Source organism: Apis florea, unplaced genomic scaffold, assembly GCF_048593485.1.
Source record: "Apis florea isolate Af1SG1 unplaced genomic scaffold, ASM4859348v1 contig_2350_pilon, whole genome shotgun sequence".
Classification (NCBI taxonomy): Eukaryota; Metazoa; Arthropoda; class Insecta; order Hymenoptera; family Apidae; genus Apis; species Apis florea.
The window spans coordinates 1748307-1767674 of NW_028256565.1; the positions used below are offsets into that span (position 1 = coordinate 1748307).

General features: G+C 38.7%; 2 protein-coding genes across 6 annotated transcripts in view; one reads left to right on the plus strand and one right to left on the minus strand.

Moving 5' to 3' along the window:
- nAChRa3 (nicotinic acetylcholine receptor alpha3 subunit) overlaps nt 1-19368 on the minus strand; it is a 70493-nt gene that overhangs the window by 40627 nt on the left and 10498 nt on the right. For 2 of the 3 annotated variants that reach the window (XM_086905009.1, XM_086905004.1), the window contains exon 2: nt 11982-12034. The exons of the other annotated variant lie outside the window; for it this stretch is intronic. The gene's annotated coding sequence lies outside the window, so the exon portion shown is untranslated. The remainder of the gene's footprint in view (nt 1-11981; nt 12035-19368) is intronic. 3 annotated transcript variants of the gene reach the window in all.
- Nucleotides 1-19368, plus strand: part of LOC100866699 (dynein regulatory complex protein 9) — a 34551-nt gene that overhangs the window by 241 nt on the left and 14942 nt on the right. The gene's annotated exons all lie outside the window — the stretch shown is intronic.

Here is a 19368-nt window from a genome sequence, read left to right on the forward strand (position 1 = left end):
TGTTCTACATTGATCATTTTTCAAAAAGAATATCGTACGATCCATCAATAATCCAATCAACTTTCTCTTAAACTATACGTATATACGGTCAAAAAAGATATATCGACAACAAGATTTCTTCGAAATTCGTTAATAAGAAAACGACAGCGTGTAACAAATAAATTTCGTGATCGATCGTTGTTTCGGTAATAAAATGATGGTCGAAACGATGCAAAAACAGCGTCTCGACAATCTCGAGCACCGCGAAATAATGTATCAAATTCGTCGTGATCCGCGAATTCGTCGCCACGCTATTACGGGTTATAGTGTGCACCTTCCCGACCTCATTCAACTTTGAACCGCGTCGAGAACGATGACGTACAAGGCACAAACATCTGCCACTGGCGCGTGTTGGAACTCTGTTTTACTCGATCCCCACCACCCATCCCCACCGCTATCCCCCACTTCAATTCATTTGTATCCCCACCTCTGGATCACTGTTTCTCTGTGATAAACCCGTGGATCGAGAAACACGTGCGTATCGCATTCGTGGTGTATTGAAAAATGGAAAATAATGAGGAAAAAAAAAAAAAAAAAAAGAAAAAGAGAAGGGAATCGCATAGAGATAGTATCGTTGACAGAGCGTTAAGTGGAAGTGCACAGGTTTCGAAAATGCGAATAAAGACCCGATTATCCGGGATTCGAGGGCGGATTTTCAGGTGTAGATTAGGAAATTGGTTCGAGACCGAGATGAGGAGATATGATGGAGATTGGGAGAGTGGGGTCGGAGCGCAAGCGACCGCCATATTGGAATATTAGGCTTAGGGAGGCGAATAGTTCGAGTGGGATAGAGAGAGATAGAGACTGGTAAAATGGTTGTCTGGCAACCAGAGAATCCTTCTCCGATCTTGTGCAATTCGATCGGCTTTCAGGAATTCTTTCTATTGAGATAAAAAAAAAGGATGTAATACGATAGTTTTTAAATCGAGAAATTTAAAAATTAAAAAGAACGAAATTTAAAATATCTCTATCGAAAATATGGAAACTTAGAGAATAAATATGAAAATACTATAAGAAAAATTAAAAAAAATTCTTTTCACGATGGAACGAAAAATAATTGGCAAAAAATTCGTCCAAGTCATCAACCTCGACTCGATGCGACGTCGATCGATACCCAACCAACGCTTTATTTTCGAACGGCAAATTTTTCGGCAGGAAAATAGTTACCGATAAACAAAGAAAAATACAGTGACGAAGAAAAATCAGATCAATCAAGATGTTCGAGAAATTTACAATATTTTCAACCAGAATGGAAGAAGTCTCTTCATTCCGTTTCACGATATTGTCTCCAAATATACCAAAAGAAAGAGAGAGACGACTCTATCCTCGAACCTTTTGCCTGTTCTCACGAGAAAGCTCCTCGAGGCCATGCGGTTGACCGATGGAACTAATTCCATCGCAACGTTGCTTCTACGTTGCTCGACCGTAAGTTCGATCAACTTACTCGCCTGGTTTACCTTCCTCCTCCTCCTCCTCTCTTTCTTCTCGGTTGAAACGTTCGATTTCTGCGCGAGGACTCGTTAATCGACTCGTGCAAATGTTTCGCACGTTGCACAAAAAAAGATGATCGAGTCCCTCGTTTGATTCCTCGCGCGAAATTTCACGGTTCGTGGCAAGTTTTCATCCTCCTTTCCGATTTTCCAATTTGCGCTTCGAGAGTGTCTCGAAGATCAAGCAAAAAAGGAATCAGACTCGCGAAAGAACAACGGGATTATCGACTCGTTTCCCGCTCGAGCGACTCGATCATCTTGGATTTTCCGCAAAAATTCGACTCCTCTCCTCGGAGGAATACGAAAGGGAAGAGAAAGGAAACAAATTTCGTTCCAAATTTTTTCTCCATCCTTGACGAAACGAAACGAATCAAGGAGGAGCCTCGAGCGGGATACAATTGGAATTTCGATCATTGGCGCGGCAGTCGTAACAGTTAAGTAAATCCTCAGTAAAACGGGGGAAACAATAATTCAACGCGGCGCGTTTCCCTCGAAGATGGAGCCTCGTGGAGATGACTTTAATCGCGTCTCCCACCTCAGTGGCTCCCTCTCAGGATACCATTATCGTAAATTAGTCCGCTTCGAAGTTACTTCAAAACAGCTCCGCGAGGGGAGCTTATTGTGCTGGGCCGGCCCATCCCGGGGTCGTTGTCTTAATTTCGTTCCAGTTTCTTTCTTTGTGCGCGGCATGCAGGAACTAATTATCGATACTTGGCAAGTCTCCAAACTCTCGACAATAAGCTCTTGCTTATATATATATATATTTCTGTAAATTTATTACGCGAAGAAAGAAAGAGAGAGAAAGAAAGAAAGATGGAAGAATCTTTTTTCTTTTTATTTTTATCTTAACGGGAAGAAAAGAAATGGCCGAGGAAAAGAGGGGAGGGGAAGGAGGTAAATAAACGGGATACGTGATTGGGTTTCGAGAAAATTTCATCTTCTGAAAATCGGTTCGATTAAGAGCTGCTTCTTTGATAAATGGCGTCGCTTCGTTTCTTTCGTGAATAAGCGAAAGAGGTCGTTCGATTTCGAAAAAGAAAAGGATCGAGAAATGTTGAAAAATAACGCGGTTATCCAGGATATGAAATTAAATTAAGGAGGAGGAATAAATTAAAATAATAATAACTTTTCGATATTTATTTTTGTTTAACCCTGTTTCGCTATTCGGGCGATTTTCGTACGGTGCTCGAGAAAGATGGTTTACCGGTTTACAGGGTATTTATAACTTCTCATCGTTTTTAATTACACTTTGGAATCAAATAATGTTGTGCAGAATACAATAACAGAATATAATGATAATTGTACGATAGTAATAACCGTTAACAACGTCTTCTCTTATTTTTCGTCATTTCAAGGAATGGGATAAAATCTGTTTAAAAATAATTAATCCAAACAAAGGTGAACAAATTTGAAAAATAACCAAGCATACCTTTGCGTCTGTTGTTGGAAAGAAAGTAAATTATAAAATCGAACGAGTAGAGATAAGGCGTTCGCAAACGCATCCGAAACTCGACTGCACGCAGTCTTCGTTCGGTTCGGTTCACATTGGGCAGAGAGAGAGAGAGAAAGAGAAGTGAAAAAAGAGAGAAGGGACGATGGCAGTTTGCTCAGTGGCTTAAAAGGCCGTTTGCCTCGGATCCAGAAGGCGCAACTCTGCCAACAAATTGAGTTTACACCGTTGGAGCGTTTGCTTCGAGGCAATCCCTGTACGGGAGAAGGATTCGAGGATGAATGGAAATGCTCGAAAACTCGATCGAACTCCCTCGGACGATAAACGTTCCCGCATGGCCGGAGCTTCTCTCTTCGCGCCGCGGAGGAAAAAGTAAAGTTGATCGCCTTTCTCCACACGATATCGAGACACCAGCGCCACACGTTTCCCCTTCTCCTTTGTCGCGCGATGCTCCTCTAATATCTATCGCGGTGGGTAAAGAAGGGGGAAGTGGAGTTGAATGGTGGCGAGAAATACAATCCTCTTTTGTTAGGATGACGAATAAGATCTTTTCGAGAGAAGATAAATTGTTGAGAAGTAATCGCTTGGATTTTGATCAAAGCTGTGTATTTTCTATTTAATTCTGATTAATAATTTCTTCCGTACCATCCCTTTGAAAAAAGAGATTTCCGCTTATTTAAGAAGTAACGTAGGAAAATAAAATTACGTAAAACGTGATTAAGCCGTAGCTTCGTGCCCGGTGAGTTTCCTCCAGCAAATTACCATCATTCGGTAAATTCAATTTAATATATTATTAAAACTTTTCTTTATTATTCATATACCGTGGAAGATTTTTCATGAAAGTCCGAGTCAAACATTGGATCGTTTATAGATCGAAAATATACATATACAAAAAAAAGTAAAACGTAAATAATTCTCTTTCGTGAATAATTTTCGACGGGAGAGCGAAACATGCACGTGCAACATTACCCGTGCTGGACGTTATCGCTTCAAGAGTTCAAACACACAAAGTGTGTTTTTCATACTTGGAAGGCGCGTCTGGTTTGGATTTGGCCTTTTACCAGGTGAACACGGAACGCCCGCTCATCATCAACGACGAAGCGAATTCGCCTGGTTCCTCTGATAACGAGATGAACTTTCGGCTACTCCGCAGGTAGTCTAGGTGATACATGGATCATTAGGGAAACTAATCTTACTAGTTATCATCAGTTCACCCTGATAATCTTGGCCTCGTCTAACCTCGTTTTCTATCTGCCATCGCGTTCCAACCGATTCTCTCTCTCTCTCTCTCTCTCTCTCTCTCTCTCTCTCTCTCTCTCTCTCTCTCTCTCTCTCTCTCTCTCTCTCTCTCTCTGTGTGTGTGTGTGTGTGTGTGTGTGTGTGTGTGTGTGTGTGTGTGTGTGTGTGTGTGTGTGTGTGTGTGTGTGTGTGTAAGAGAGGGGGGGGGGGGGGAAGAGCGTGGGAAAAATGTGCAAGAAGATAGAGAAATTAAAGGAGAAAAGAATTAAAAAAAAAAAAAGGTAGCAACGCGAAGTTGCAAAACTATGCACCCAATAAAACTAAGATTCTTGAATAAAGGGAAAGATACGATGTGGTGGATAGAATGTTATAAAAAGCGTGTATAAAATGAAAAAAAGCTTCGAGAATATGGAGAAAAAAAAAAAAATAACGCGAAAGGAAAGAGGATAAATAAGAAAAAGAAAAAATGGAAAAAAAGCAACCATCCGCAGTGTACGTACGGATGAAACATAATAAAAAGAAGGAACATCCACCTATATCTAAGGAAAAATATTAAAACAAAAAAAAACAAAAAGAGAGAGAGAGAGAGAGAGTAGTAAAAAGGATCGTAGAGGAGAGGATTAACCGCGTAATTGCGCACGGTTGTTCGAGCGTCCATCGCGTAATTAACGCATCCTATTAACACTCGTGTATATACACAGACTCACCCTGGAGGAATTAGCTCGAAACTGGTTCTAGAACTAACGCGCGAACGTCTAAGAGGAGCAACCTCTGGAAAAATTACTTGGTCGTGTAGAGAAAGAAGAAAAAAAAAATAATAATAATACAGCATCTTTCGTAAAACTAATTTATATTAAAAATTTCTATTAAAAGGGAAACGTAGTATATTCTTACTACGAGCCGCTCGTTCTACGTTAATAACAACAAGGAGGAAGGAAAGAGAGGGGAAAGATAGAGACAGTTCTCTACCGCTTGTCAATTACGAGGCTTCCGATAAAAGGAAACGAAATAATTGTTGTTACAGGTCGATAGCTTGCCGATAATTTTAGCCTGTCGGCTGACCGAGAACCAGCCTTGTTCTAATTTCGATCCCGCTGTTTCTTGAGGACACGAGGCGACGCGAGCGGACAAAAAAGGAAACTATCCCAAGAGCATCGAACGTGAATATTCGTTTCTTTCCCAACTTTCCGGAGTGGAAAGTAAGCTCTCTCGGTCGAATCGGTAAAATTCGCGAGAAATCGTTCTCTTCTTTTCTCTCTCTCTCTCTCTCTCTCTCTCTCTCTTTTCTTCTTTTTCTTTTTCAATTGGCAAAAACGAAGAAAAGAAAAGAGATATCTTCTCGCAGATATTTTTATCTATCTCGAGTCTCGTTTGCTCGTAGGAGGGGATATAGATAAAGAACGTTCCTTCGTGGATGGGGGAAAAAAGGCGGCAAAAAAAGGCGATCTGGCGTCTGAAGAAACGATCGTATTCAGGACACCCATGAAATAATTATGACCCTTCTCAACCCTCGGCCGAAATTCATACGATCTCTTTCTTCCTTCGCGTCTAAAAGGATCTATCTCTCTTCTCTCTCTCTCTCTCTCTCTCTCTCTCTCTCTCGTTCGACTTTTAAATCACAATCTCCGCCATTCCTCTGTTCGACAAATCGTCTCACGATTCCACATCCTCTTCCACGATGAGAAAACGTCTTTCCTTCGCCTCATCCATTCACCATGACCCTCTCCCGATCCCTCCCTTAACGGACGGAGAGGAGGTTGATGATCCCTTTGTTTTGGGATCGCCACTTTTTTTTTCTAAATTACGTGATACGATTTTTTTTTATATTTAAGTCTCATCGAGAAATAAATAGAAAATACTATCGGATAATATTGGAAAAGAATTTCAGAAAATTCACGGAGAACGAATCTCAATCCTCGAATAAATTTCATCCACGATATCGATCCTCGCCTTATAATTTCGCAAATTATTCGCGCCTTGATGCACGCGATCGAACGACGGCCAAATTATTTCCGTTTCCAGGCCTCGAACGATCCCGCCGATCGACGCCCACGAACTTCCACCCACCATTTCGTCCCCTCATTCCTCCCCCTCGAAGTTTCGAGACAACGAATTTTCGAATAAAATCGGCGCACGACCTCCGCCCAATTATTCTCACGGGCCACGAAAAAATAGGGATCGAGGAGGGGGAGGAGCGCTGGCACTGACAAGCGATTAATTCTTTCGATCGGGCAAGAAGCGAGGAATCCCCCAAAGAGCCGAACCCTCCCCCTCCGCTCATGAAACTTTGTCACTCGATTATCCGTTTCATCATTCAATTCGAACGATTTTCGAAACTTCTTCCTCCCCACTTTTCCTTTCGTTCGAACATCGTCGAAAGACGAGATGGGGAATGATATGAGATGTATTTCTTCTTCTTCTTCTTCTTTTTTTTTTTTTTTAGGTTTCGTTTTTCGGCCGACACGAAAAGAATGTTTCGAGAAGAAATTGACGAAACGAGATAAAGAGTTTGATTTTACATACGGTTTTCCCGATGATAGGAATTTTAGTGAGTCACGCTTTTCTGCACACGCGGCAGAATCGAATTAATTTTTACGAAATAGGAAACATAGTTCGTTCGATTTCCTGTTGAGAACAAGTTGATATTTCGTTGGAAAAAAAAACGAGAGAAGAGAAATTCGCGCGTGGATAAATAATACGTGTTTTCAACGTCATCATCCGTTACCGCGAAGGGAGCGATAAACGTGCATTTTTCACGATCCCGGTTACACCGTTCCTCGCAATTTTGAACAATCCGGATCGGAAACCCATTCGGCATTTTCTTGATCGACGCGCGAACGAGACCCCGAAGATCACCACCCACCCTCCTGCATCACCGTTCGTTCTCATTTCTGACTCTCCACCATCCAGAATTCTCTTCCCAATAAAATTCGATCGTTCCAAACTACGCGCGATAACGCGTTCCCGCTCTTTTGTCGTAAATTCAAAAGTAATGTTTCAACGGGATTATAAATAAAGTTCGATTCTATTTCTTTCGCGAAACAACTCTCGAAGACGCGTGAAAATGTTCGGAAACGATCGAAGCAAGCCTCGAAAGAAAGAGAAAAAAAAAAAGTGAGGAAAGTTTTGTCAACGAAATTATTATAGATCGAAGGGTATACGAGTTTTTCTCAATTACTTGCTTAATTTTGTCTTCTTTCATGTGGTAATGCGCGTTCGAGAACTTGAATATAGAAAACGCATACGATTTTAGATACAGATAACGATTCTCACGAGGAGATAAGTTCGATTCTATTCCTTCCGTTATAAAATTCTACTTTTCGAGGCGAAGACGCGAAGTCATCCACGAGTAAACACGTCGAAAGAAAAAGTTTTGTCAACGAAATTACTGCGCGTTCGAGAACGCGATCTTACATATAGATAACGATCTTCACGAGTCGAATAACGTTCTCGTAACGCGAGAAGATAAGTTCGATTTTATTCCTTTCGCTATTAAAATTCTACTTTTCGAGGCGTGAAAATTTTCGAAAACGAACAAAGCAAACCATGAGTGAAAACGTCGAAAGGAAAAGAAAAAGTTTCGTCAACGAAATTACTGCGCGTTCGAGAACACACAGAGAGATAACGATCTTCACGAGTCGAATAACGTTCTCGTAACGCGAGAAGATAAGCTCGATTCTATTCCTTTCGCTATAGAATTCTACTTTTCGAGGCGAAGACGCGTGAAAATTTTCGAAAACGAACAAAGCAAGCCACGAGTGAAAACGTCGAAAGGAAGAGAAAAAGTTTGAGAATGCACGATCGATTGGATAGAATTATTATCCTGGCATTCTCGCGGATCCAGCTAAGATCGAACTCTTTAATATCCTCTTATTAAGCCTCATTAAATTTCTCCCAACGCTTCTAATACGTTCGAAAGAATGCCTCCCTTTTCTTTCACCGATCCTTTCCATCGAAGGAAGAAGGCTCGAAAATCGAATCGAGAAAAAAAAAAAAGAAATACGTGAAAATTCCTTGCGAGAAATTCTTTGATAAATATTCAACATATTTAAATAACTTATTCGAGCAGGAATACGACATTTCTTTCTCAACCTCTCATCTTTCTCTCGCCATCGTCCATCCTGTACACGACGAAGTGGAGAAAGGGGGAGGGAGAGATCCAATTGGGATGCGGTTTATTTTTCCATTCACGAAGCGAAGAGAAAAAGTATCGAGATAGGGGGGAATCGATCTTTCATCGATGGGCGGAAGAGGGGAGAAGGGGGGTCGGTGGCAATTATTCTCAACGAAGTAGCACGTTTCCGGCAATTTTCACGGACTGTTCGTACGCCGTCTCGAATCGAGCAGCGTGTGGTCTGATGATTCTCTCTGTATATCACCTATATCACCTATACATGTGTACATATATGTGTGCTGCATTAGTGTGTATATCTATCTATCTATATATATATATATATATTATATTCCTAAATATACGCGTGTGTGGGAGGCGGACCGATGGAGGTGGAGGGTCGTCGGTGTAAAAGCAACGACCGGAGCTGACCTGAATCCACGGTCGGGGCGATGAAAAGGGAGCAACAAAAGCTGCACGCGGGACGAGGACGAGAGTGAAAATACGGAAAATAGGCCGTTGTGCAGGGCCACCTTGTGCAACTATTTCGTCGATTCCTTCTACCGTAACCTCTACCCAGCCAACTCGAAAACCTAACTAACCCTCCCTCCCTTCCTTCTTCGAGGTGTCAACCAACCCCCAACTCTTCCGTAAATCCTTTCTTTGAATGGATAAATGAACGGGTTAATATCGAGCAACATTTCGAAAGGAAGTTTAAGAGGCGCTCGATCGAAGGTTGCTTACATCACGTGTACTTTATTAAATCTTTCGTCAAGCTAATTTAGTATTCTTTAGAAATAATAGATAAAAAAGTGCGGAACCGGAAACGAAGAATTGCGCAACGAGGAGGATCGTAATTAATACGCGCTCCAATTAAGCGCGCGAGAGTTTCCATAATCGATCAACCGTTTGTCCATTTCGACACGGGCCGTGGATAATTATTTCCAACGGGGAGAATCGTTCCCCGATTAATAATGCAAGTATATATATATATATGTATAGCGTATCGTGGATCTTCGTTCTCCAACGGACATCGAATATCAACTCTCTCCTTCTCTCCATTAATGCGATCCTGACATTCAACATTGCTCGACGTACCACCGGTTTTATAATAAAATAGAGAGTGTACACTAGCGTAACGTGCGTAATTAACGTACGTTTCTTTTTAGTCTCTTTCCTTTTCTCGAGTCGCTCGAGATAATCGAATTACTTGTGTACCTCTCCGTATTACAATATTTAACGTTCAACGGAGGAGCGTAATAAACTTTTTTAAATGGAAATTCAAATGAGAAGATGGAGGATAAAAGTTTATCGGGGAGCTTGCTACTTAATGTTGTAACGTGAGCGTGGGTTTTCGTGGATTAAAACGTTGGATAGAATTCGCCCCTATGCGAGGCGTTGAAAAATATTTTTCTCCTCTCTCCCTCTTCTATTTTATTCCTTTTTCTTTCTTTCTTTCTTTGTTTTTAGAGTTTTTTCTGTTGAAATTTTGTTTTAATAGCTTCAATAGTTTTTGGATTATTTGAATTGGGGATAAAAGCGAAAGGAATTCAAATCTGAATTATCTAGGCAAAATTTCAGAATTTCCCTCCTTCCCCTTTTATACCGAAAGCGCCAATTCCTCTCCCACGGAATACATCGGCATCGAAAGTACGAGAAAAATAAAGAGGCGCTGCTTCCGTGTTGACCAATCCACTTTCCGCGGATCCTACTAATGTCCTGTTCAACCAAAGCGTGTGTACCGAGCGAATAAGCATCATCCACGTAGTCCAGTCCCTGCGTAAAGTGGTAATCGATGTTGAACCACGCTCGTTTGCTTACTCCTCCCTCCCCTCCACTCCCGGTATGCGTGCACGTGGTGCACAACGCCTACCTACTCGAAAATCTTGGAAATACTTCCGAACGATATCTCTGTAATTATAAATTCGTATCGCAAATTTTGTATAATTACACGTATATAGTATTCTATATATTTATATGAAAGTTTTATATAACTTCTTGTCCTATCCGCTAACTCTCGATTTCTTGGGCCGCAATAAACAAGAAGGTCACATCGGTCACGCGTCGAGCCAGGCTCGTGTTTACGTTTGGTTCGAACGAAGTATCACGAGTCAGGCTCGCGTTGTTTACATTTGGTCCGAACGAAGTACCACGAGTCAAGCTCGTGTTTATTATTGTTTTTGGCTCAAATTTCTTACCACGAGTTTCACTCGTTATTGTAGAACGAGAGGTTAAAAACGGTTGAACGGTGATGTTTAGATTAGTAAAATTCACCTTGACTTGTCCGATTCGTGAAAATTGTACGAAGAGAACGTGTTTCGAGGAATAATGGGAAACTTGCATTGTGCATTGTAGAAACATCTATAGTTTGAGAGTATATATATACCGTGGTTGTACCGTGTTCGAAAACGATGGGAGAAGTTTTGTTAAAGGGAAGAAAAGGAAAGATGGATTTCAATTACGGTAGAATTATGAAGTAACTATAGAATAACCATAAAGTGTACTTATAACTATACATAACTTGGATATAATTAAAAAATTTATAGAGAAGGAGCACGGTTCGAATATCCGTACGAGCGACCAACTAAAAGGCACCGCTCATAAACTTCTAACTTATTCACACATGCCTTCTACCAAAAAAAAATCCGTATACTCTTTCCCCGACTCTTGATAAAAGAGAGATGCTCTCAGTTTTGTGAGCAGAGCATCTTTCCTCCTCGACGGAAGTGGAACAACCCTCTACACACACACGCATATAGTCAAAGGGAACCCATCATAAAAGAGAAAGGTGTCGAAAAGATGGATCTTGCGTGACGCCGAAATATCGAAAAATGGAAGAAGTTTTTTTTTTTTTATATTCGAGGCAACGATGCCGTCGGCTACTTTGAAAGTATAATTCCTAATCCATTGGTAAAATCGAGCCCGGAACGGAAGCGTCTTCAACGCTTTTCAATTTTGTTCGGCCAATTTCCTTTCCCTTCGTTGTCGAGCATTCACCCTTAGTCGGATAGATTGGTTAGTCAGGCAACGAGTCATCGCGTTTAGAAGATCGATTACTCGATTGTTTTTTTCTTCTTTCTTTCTCGTGCTCGATTAGCAACGAGATATAAATGTATAAATTTATAATAAATTTGGTCGATTATTTCTAGGGCAATTAGGATAAGATAAAATCAATTGTAGGAATTTGAATCGATCGATTTCTCGTGTCAAGATAAATTTATGAATTTGGTCGAATATTTTTAAAACGATGGATCTATATTATCTTTGGGATAAAGTAAAATCAATTATATACATAAATTTAATCGAATATTTTTAGAGCAATGTATTAATTCTTATACTTGATATATATATATATATATATATATATATATATATATATATACAAAGCACTTGAAACGTTCCGTTTAAATTAAGAAAGTAAGAAATTAAACGAACAAATTAGTTCTTCTTATAAAACTCTAAATTATCATTCTTGATTTAAATTTTTACCCGTGGTAAGAAATTTTTAATCTTATCCAATCATAAACGTATGTATCCGTCCACGGTTAAAATAACTCGACGTGCGCCACGAGTCACTTTTATTACCAGTTTTACGATTATGCCCCCACGCATAAAAGGGATCTTCTATATCGCGAAAAACTGACTTTCTTACCGTAGGCTGGGTCGACGTGTAAACGCCTGGGAGCACCGCTATTGGACGGTTACCTATAACAGAAGAGTAACAAAATTTATGGAGATAAGAAGCACCGCTTAATACCGAGAAATCTAAACCTTATCAAGTTTTGTAAAAAAAGAAAAAGAAAAATAAAACCCTCTCTTTGGCAAGTCAATTCGGCCCACTTTCGATGGGGATATAAGACGCTCTGTGGTAAATTCATAACGACGAGATAAGATTAACCGAGATAAGATAAAGTTGCTCCAACTACGTTTCTATCCTTAATAAATCGATGTAGAACGAACGAATGTCTCAACCGAAGAGAACGAAGGATTAATGACGAGTGAAATTATGATCGTAACACGGTACAGACGTCGTTGGTTTTACGCTCTTCGTTTTCCCCTTCGTCCACGATCGAACGATAAATCATGGCGGCGGTTTCGCCGCCATTATTATTCCATAGAAAGAAACCGGATGCTGGATTTAAACGACATTCCAATTTGAAGAATTCGTCAAGGGAAGGGAACGTTTAAAGGAAATGTTTTCGAAACGATCTCGACGGCACCTGTTACTCTTTCGCCATTTAATATCATCGGATCCGTTTCAATATTTCCCGCGTCCTCGAGAGCATAGGACAGATAGATCGTCCGTACTCGATCGATCATCGATCGAGAATTAATATCTCCCGCGTGAAAATAATTCTGGATAAACAGAATCATTCCTTTCCATCCATACGGATCAATATTTCACCAAGATATTCGTTTCGTGTACGAGGTCGTGTATATAATCGAATTGGTACCGTACCGAAAAATTCATTTATCTTTCGAATGATTTCGCGCACGCCGCGTGTGCATAGGCGGAAGTGATTAAAAATGAAACGAGATATCGACACGTCTCGCTTGTTTGCACTCGCTCACTCGATACTCTAATAATATATCCAGATACGCGAGTGCCATTCCTCTCGCCTAACTATCATTTTAATTACTATCCGATATTTGTTCGATAGAAAAAAGAAGAAAAAAATATGGAAAATATTAAATATTTTCAAAATCAATCAGAATTGTTTTTACGACCAACTACCACCAACCGTTATTCTCTCTTTCTCTCTCTTCCTATCTGTCTTCGTCGTTTCTCGTTATCCCCGCGTTATCCCCATTCCACGCAAGAGAAGAGGGAAAGAATTGTAAATTCCAAGTGATTTCGTACGCGCGCTTCGAATCCGACAGATACACATCCTCGTCCTCGATCGACCGAGGAGACTTATATTTATTATTATTATCACGAATGAACGGAGAGAAAGAACGAAAAAGGGGGAAGGGGATCGAATCGAACCGGTGCTCGAGCCGACGACGACTTTATATTCAAGAACGTGCACGCCGCGTCTCCGCTCGCCCTAATACGTCGTGCGCCACGACACTTCTTTCTCGACTCTGCATGGATAACGCGTTGGTTGGATCTCGGCCGCCTCCGATCGATATTTTTCATTCTCTTTTACATCTCTCCCTTGAAAATGTACTTTTGGGAAGGGCTTAGAATGGTATTCTTTACCATTGATGCCGGAATTCAGGGGATTCAGAAAACGTGTAAAAAAAAAAAAGAAAAAAAAAAGATGGCGGGCATTTCACGTGCGAACAATACCATTTTTTTCGATTTTAATCAATTTAGAATCGGTTCTTTTTTTCTCTCTCTCAAATATTTTTAATACTTAAAACTTTTACGAAAGTTTTTATTACACAATATTCGGATGTCAAAAAAAAAAAAAAGGGATGGCGAACATGTCGTTTCATTTTGTGTACGAAGAACACGATTTTTTCATTTTTTTTTTCGATTTAGGAAGAATCGGTTCTTTCTTTTTTCTTTTAAATATTTTTAATACTTACGACTTTTAAAAAACTTTTATTAAATACTCGAATAGGGATTTGGATGTGTAAAATTTTAACGCACAGGATTGAAATTTTATTCCATTTTGTTTCGTGTGCGAAGAATACTATTTTTTTTCGATTTTTCGATTTACAATCGATTCTTTCCCTTTTCTCCCAAATATTTTATCTTATTAATATCTATTTATCAATGTATTTTTTATACTTTTTTAAAAATTTTTTTACCGAAAATATTTACGAAGTATTAATCGCTCGAATATAGAGATTCGAATATGTGAAAAAAGAATGGCGAATTTTGCACAGGTTGAAATTTGTTTTGCGTGCAAAAAATATAATTTTTTCAACTTTTCGACTTAGGGAGAATCTTTTTCCTTCTTTTTTTTTTTTTTTCGTTTTCCAAATATTTCCTTCGGCATTTATGAAAGCATATAAAATACTGTTTAAAAAAAACACTTGAAAAAAAGACTCTTTCAATTAAAAGGAAGCTCATAAAAAAACTCTCCATCCAATTAAAATACGTAAAACGGGTAAAAAAAAAAAGGATGTTCTTCCAATTAAAAAAAAAAAAAAAAAAAAAAAGGAAAAAAAAAAAGGAAAAAAAAGACACTTTGGAAATATATAGTCCGTCCAATTAAAATGAAAAGCTCGAAAATACAGTTGGGATAATCTTTCGTCAAAAATTCAAAAGGAAAAGCAATATTGGAAATCACGATCAACTTCAAAAATTCGTTGCATCATTAAATATCGATGTTTTATGGTAGAATGAAAATATAAGACAAAATATTATCGAAAATCGATTAAACGGAGACTAACTTTTTTCACGCTCAATCAGGAAGATTAAAGGCAAATTTTTGTTTACTATTAGAATTCTACGTAATCTTCTTTTTTTCTTTTTTCTTTTATTTTTTTTTTTTTTTACCTTCTCTTTTCAACTCTTCTTGTACAATCCCATAATGGGATTCTGCACCTCTTTCACACATTCGGCAAAGACGATGCAAAAAGACCGTGCAAAAAGTCTGGGCAAAAAGTCTGCTCCAATAATTCGAGATCCCCGGTCCGCTTTGAGGCCGAAGGCGGTCAATACGCTTTGAATCTTCTCTCCTTAATCTCTAAGGCGACGTTATTTCGTGTCAAATTTGTCCAATTGGATCGACACAATACTCGAATTTCCCCTCAAACCTCCACTTTTCACTCCCTTTTTCGAAAGATTTTTTCCATCTCGGGCTAATTTTCAAAATGTAACATCTTCGAAATTCCCCGTGACTTCCTTTTCTTAAGTTTTCTCCTCTTCCGAATTTAAAAAATGAATCCAGAATTTGAAGATCGAGTTCAAATCAATATAATAATATCTTCGAACTATCTTTCAAAATTCCCGCCATTCCTTTTCTCCTCTTCCGTACTTTCGAATTTAAAATCCAGAATTTGGAAGATCGAGTCGAGTTTCGAAATGTTCGAAAAAATTCTTTTTTCCCGCACTTTTAAATTCAGAATCGAAAATTTGGAAGATCGATTTTAAATCGAATTTCGAAATGTAATATTTTTAAGTATTCCCGCCGTTTCTTTTTTTTCTCCTCCGCGCTTTCGAATTTCAAAATCCAGAGTTTGGAAGATCGATCTCGAGTTTCGAAATATTCGAAAAAGCTTTTTCTCTCCTTTTGAATTCAAAAGAATCGAGAGTTTGAAAGATCGATTTTAAATCAAATTTCGAAATGTAATATTTTTCAAATATTCCCGCGAGATTTACCATTTTGATATCGCGATAAATTCGAAATGGAAATTTATCTGATCACTGGTTCGCGATAAATCTGTGGATGTTGCGATAAACTTTCCGCGATTGTTTTTAAAACGTTTTTCACGAAGATAGAAATCAGTTTTTCTTTATCTTTGATACATAAAAGTTGGAAGTATCGTGTATCTTGTAAAATCGAGAATATCGAGAATATTGAGATATAAGAACATAGAAGCAATGTTTAACGTTGTCACGATAAACAAGAAAATTCAACAGCCAATTAGTGTAAGTTACATTTTCAATCTTGAAAGTTGTTCAAAAGTTTCTTTATTGTTCAATTCATTAATCTAAGAATTGATACACTGTTAAATAATTACTCGATCAATTGATTTTTCAATAAAGCATAAATAATAAAATGATTCTTGAATTACATCATCTTCGGAAAAAATGTGATTTACATTGTTCAATCCTTCGAATATATTTCAAGAGAATTAATATTCTTCAAAGAGAAACGCGAGATGTAGTAAAATTTGAAAGAGGTAGAGAAAATAAATTAGGAAGATTCGATATAAAAATGAAGAAGAATGTAAGAAAGAAGCAAGAAAGAAAAGAATTTCTTTCGTTGAAATTAAAGTGTTCCCGTTTACCAAGAGAAAAAGATCCCACCGCGAGAACATCAAATAGAGTGTGTGTGTACGAAACATTTTCAAGCAACTGAAGATATCTAACACACTTTGCACTTCGAGAAAATCGAGCCAACATTATTGAACTCGAGTAAATAAAAATTAAGCATTATCATCCAAGGAAAAAGATGCAGAAACACATTCTTTTCTATCGTTTTTTCCATTTTTATTCATTTATTTTTTTTTTCTTTTTTCTTTGAAGATAACTTTGTATATTTTAAAACGGATGGAAAAACATTTTAATCCAACCGGGATCAACGAGCGAACGCGATATTTCAAGGAGAAAGAAAAATGAAAATTTTTGACATCCAACAAATGAAGTTGTTAAAAGCAGGCGAAACGAGTAAAATACAAAGTATTGTTCATTGGTGGAAAGAAGTCTCGCGGGACGGCACAAGAGCAAGAGAGGTTCTTCGCTAGGACTGTCTATCTCCACTTCAAACGCTTTGTTGACAATCCTGACACCATATAGCAGTGGGAAAGCTATAATTTGAATATTCAAAATCGTAAAAATTAATTTCATTTTCAATTGAAGTTACGTATTAAGATAATCATCCAAGATTGAAATATTTTTATACTATCTATAGATAGTATGTTTAGTTTATTCATACACTCGAATACGAAATTACATTTATAAATTAAACTATAGTTACAAATCATAGTTAACCTATTGCTGAAAAATAAAAGAATTTTTATATTACAATCGATACGTAGAATATTCTGGATTCTGTGTCTACGTTAACGCATCGAAGTTTAGATACAGATCGTTGTTCTGGATTAGTATATGTGACAAATACCACGGTAGAAACAAAAATGTGTGTGAAAGTAGGCGTTTCCTTCCACATTAACCAATAAGATTCGCGTCCTTTTCGCGAGTCTTCTTTCCACCTCAGTGAACAATATTATTTACTGCCGCAAAAAAGTTTCGCAGGACAGCAAGAGAAGTCCTTCAAACGTTTTGTTGACAGTCCTAACATCACACAAGCTTACATTAGTAGTGAAAGAGCTATAATTTGAATATTCAAAATCGTAAAAATTATTTTCGTATATGTACAATTATTATCTTTACTACTCGAATACGAAATTACATTTATAAATTAAACTACAAATCAATCGTAATTAGCTCACGCGTTTTACATCATGTCGACACGTTGAAATGGATTCTATCCCTATACGCTAATGCATCGAGGTTTAGATAGATGGATTGTCATTTTGAATTTGTGAAAATAGATGTTTCCTTTCAAATTAACCACAATCACATTCCGCGAGACTTCTTTCCACGTTACTCGTGGAACATTCGTTACATTTTCCTTCAGAAGTAGCTTTACCAACGAGTGTGATGGACTCGAGAACCTTTATCGAACAAGAAATCGAACACAATGCTACATATGTTTCACAACCATTCGGTCCCGATCGATAAAGTTTCTCCCTCGAAGAGCATCGTATACATTAGACGGGCCGGTGTAAAATATGCGAAGGAAACGCGACACTCTCGGCCGGTCTAATAAAATATTCGATACTTTGCATAGTGAAAACTCCTATCCAAACTGTCGTCCCGAATTTCCACTCCCCCAAGAGTGAAACTAACTAGAGCGTTTCATGAAACAAGCGCGCAGCCGGGAAAACGATTCGCTCGAACGCGGAACCAACGAGCAAACGCGGGCCATCTGTTTTTGTCGGAATAGAAAAAAAAAAAAAAAAGAGAAAAGAAAAAAATTACTCTTTTACAATTCCCAATTCGCAATTAAAATTGTAACGATTGGAACGGAATTAATCGGCGAGCTGGAAACGTCGAAACATCGGGTTGAAATTTTTAAGCGTGAAATGTTTACTTTCACGATCGTGCAAAAATATCTCCCGCTTCTTTTCCCTTCTCCTATTTTTCGACAACATTTCATCCCATTTTCGAAACTAATTATAACACCAAGTCCCAACGGATCCCTTTACAATCCCTATTAAGGACACGTGACGCATCCACGATGAGAGAAGTCGTTAAAAAGGGATGAAAAGTTATTACCACGAAAACTTGGAATATGAGATAAGAATCGGGAAAAAATTAATCTTTCTAACTTCGATATCATTCGCCAAGAAAATTTCTTTCTTTTTCGTGCGCTTTTCCTATTTTCAGAGACAACAATCCGTTCCTCTTCAAAAAATACCAAGTGGTTAAAAAGAGATGAAACGTGATTACCACGAAAACTTGGACTATGAGATAAGGATAGAAAAAATATTAATCTTTAACTTCGATATCATTCGTCAAAAAAAATTTTTTTTCATGCTTTCTCTATTTTCGTAACAACAATTCGTTCCTCTTCGAAAAATATCAAAACGTCTGGCCGTTAAAACGTCTGGTCGTTCAAGAGTCAACAAACGCGCTCCTACTTCTTTCCTTCTCCCCTTTTTCGCTCTCTCTCTCTTCTCGTGTCGCGGCGGCAGTCGCCTCATAATTAACCAAACTTGTTGATGCGACACGAGGGGAAAAGCACGACTCTCCCCGGCTTTAAGGCTGGGGAGAGAAAGTCAACGAGGCGTCGTCACTCGCCTTGGACGCGTTTTCCGCGGAAAGGAGAGCGCGTCGCGGCCAATTAATAGCGGAAGGGAAAGCGGGCGTGCAGAAAGTCCCGACGAGTCTCCCTCTCTCTCGAATCGGCGCCACCTCTCCTCCTCCACCTATCCTCGACTCTAGTTCGCTCCGCCCGTCTCTAGTTTCAGTAAACTCGAAGAGAGAATCCACCGCTCGAAAACGTCGCGGTTTAAGCCTTTGAGCGTTCTCAGTGTCAAGCTTGGAAGTTGGCAATGATACTTAAGAAGGGGACGGCCTCTTGGGAAAAGGGATTTCGATGTTTTATGCATGGATCGTGCGTGTCGGTTGCGCGGAAAATTGAAATTTGATGGCGATAACGATCACGGTTATTCTGTCTAATCTAAAACTTTCGTCTAGGATGAGTTTTTTTTTTTTTTTTTTTGATTTAAGAAGAAACGAGTTGTGAGGGACAAGGAAGGATCGAAATATATCACGATATCACGTAATTTTAAAAAGGAAAATATCGTTTGTATGCAAAGGATAAAAAGTGATTCGATGGATGAGATTA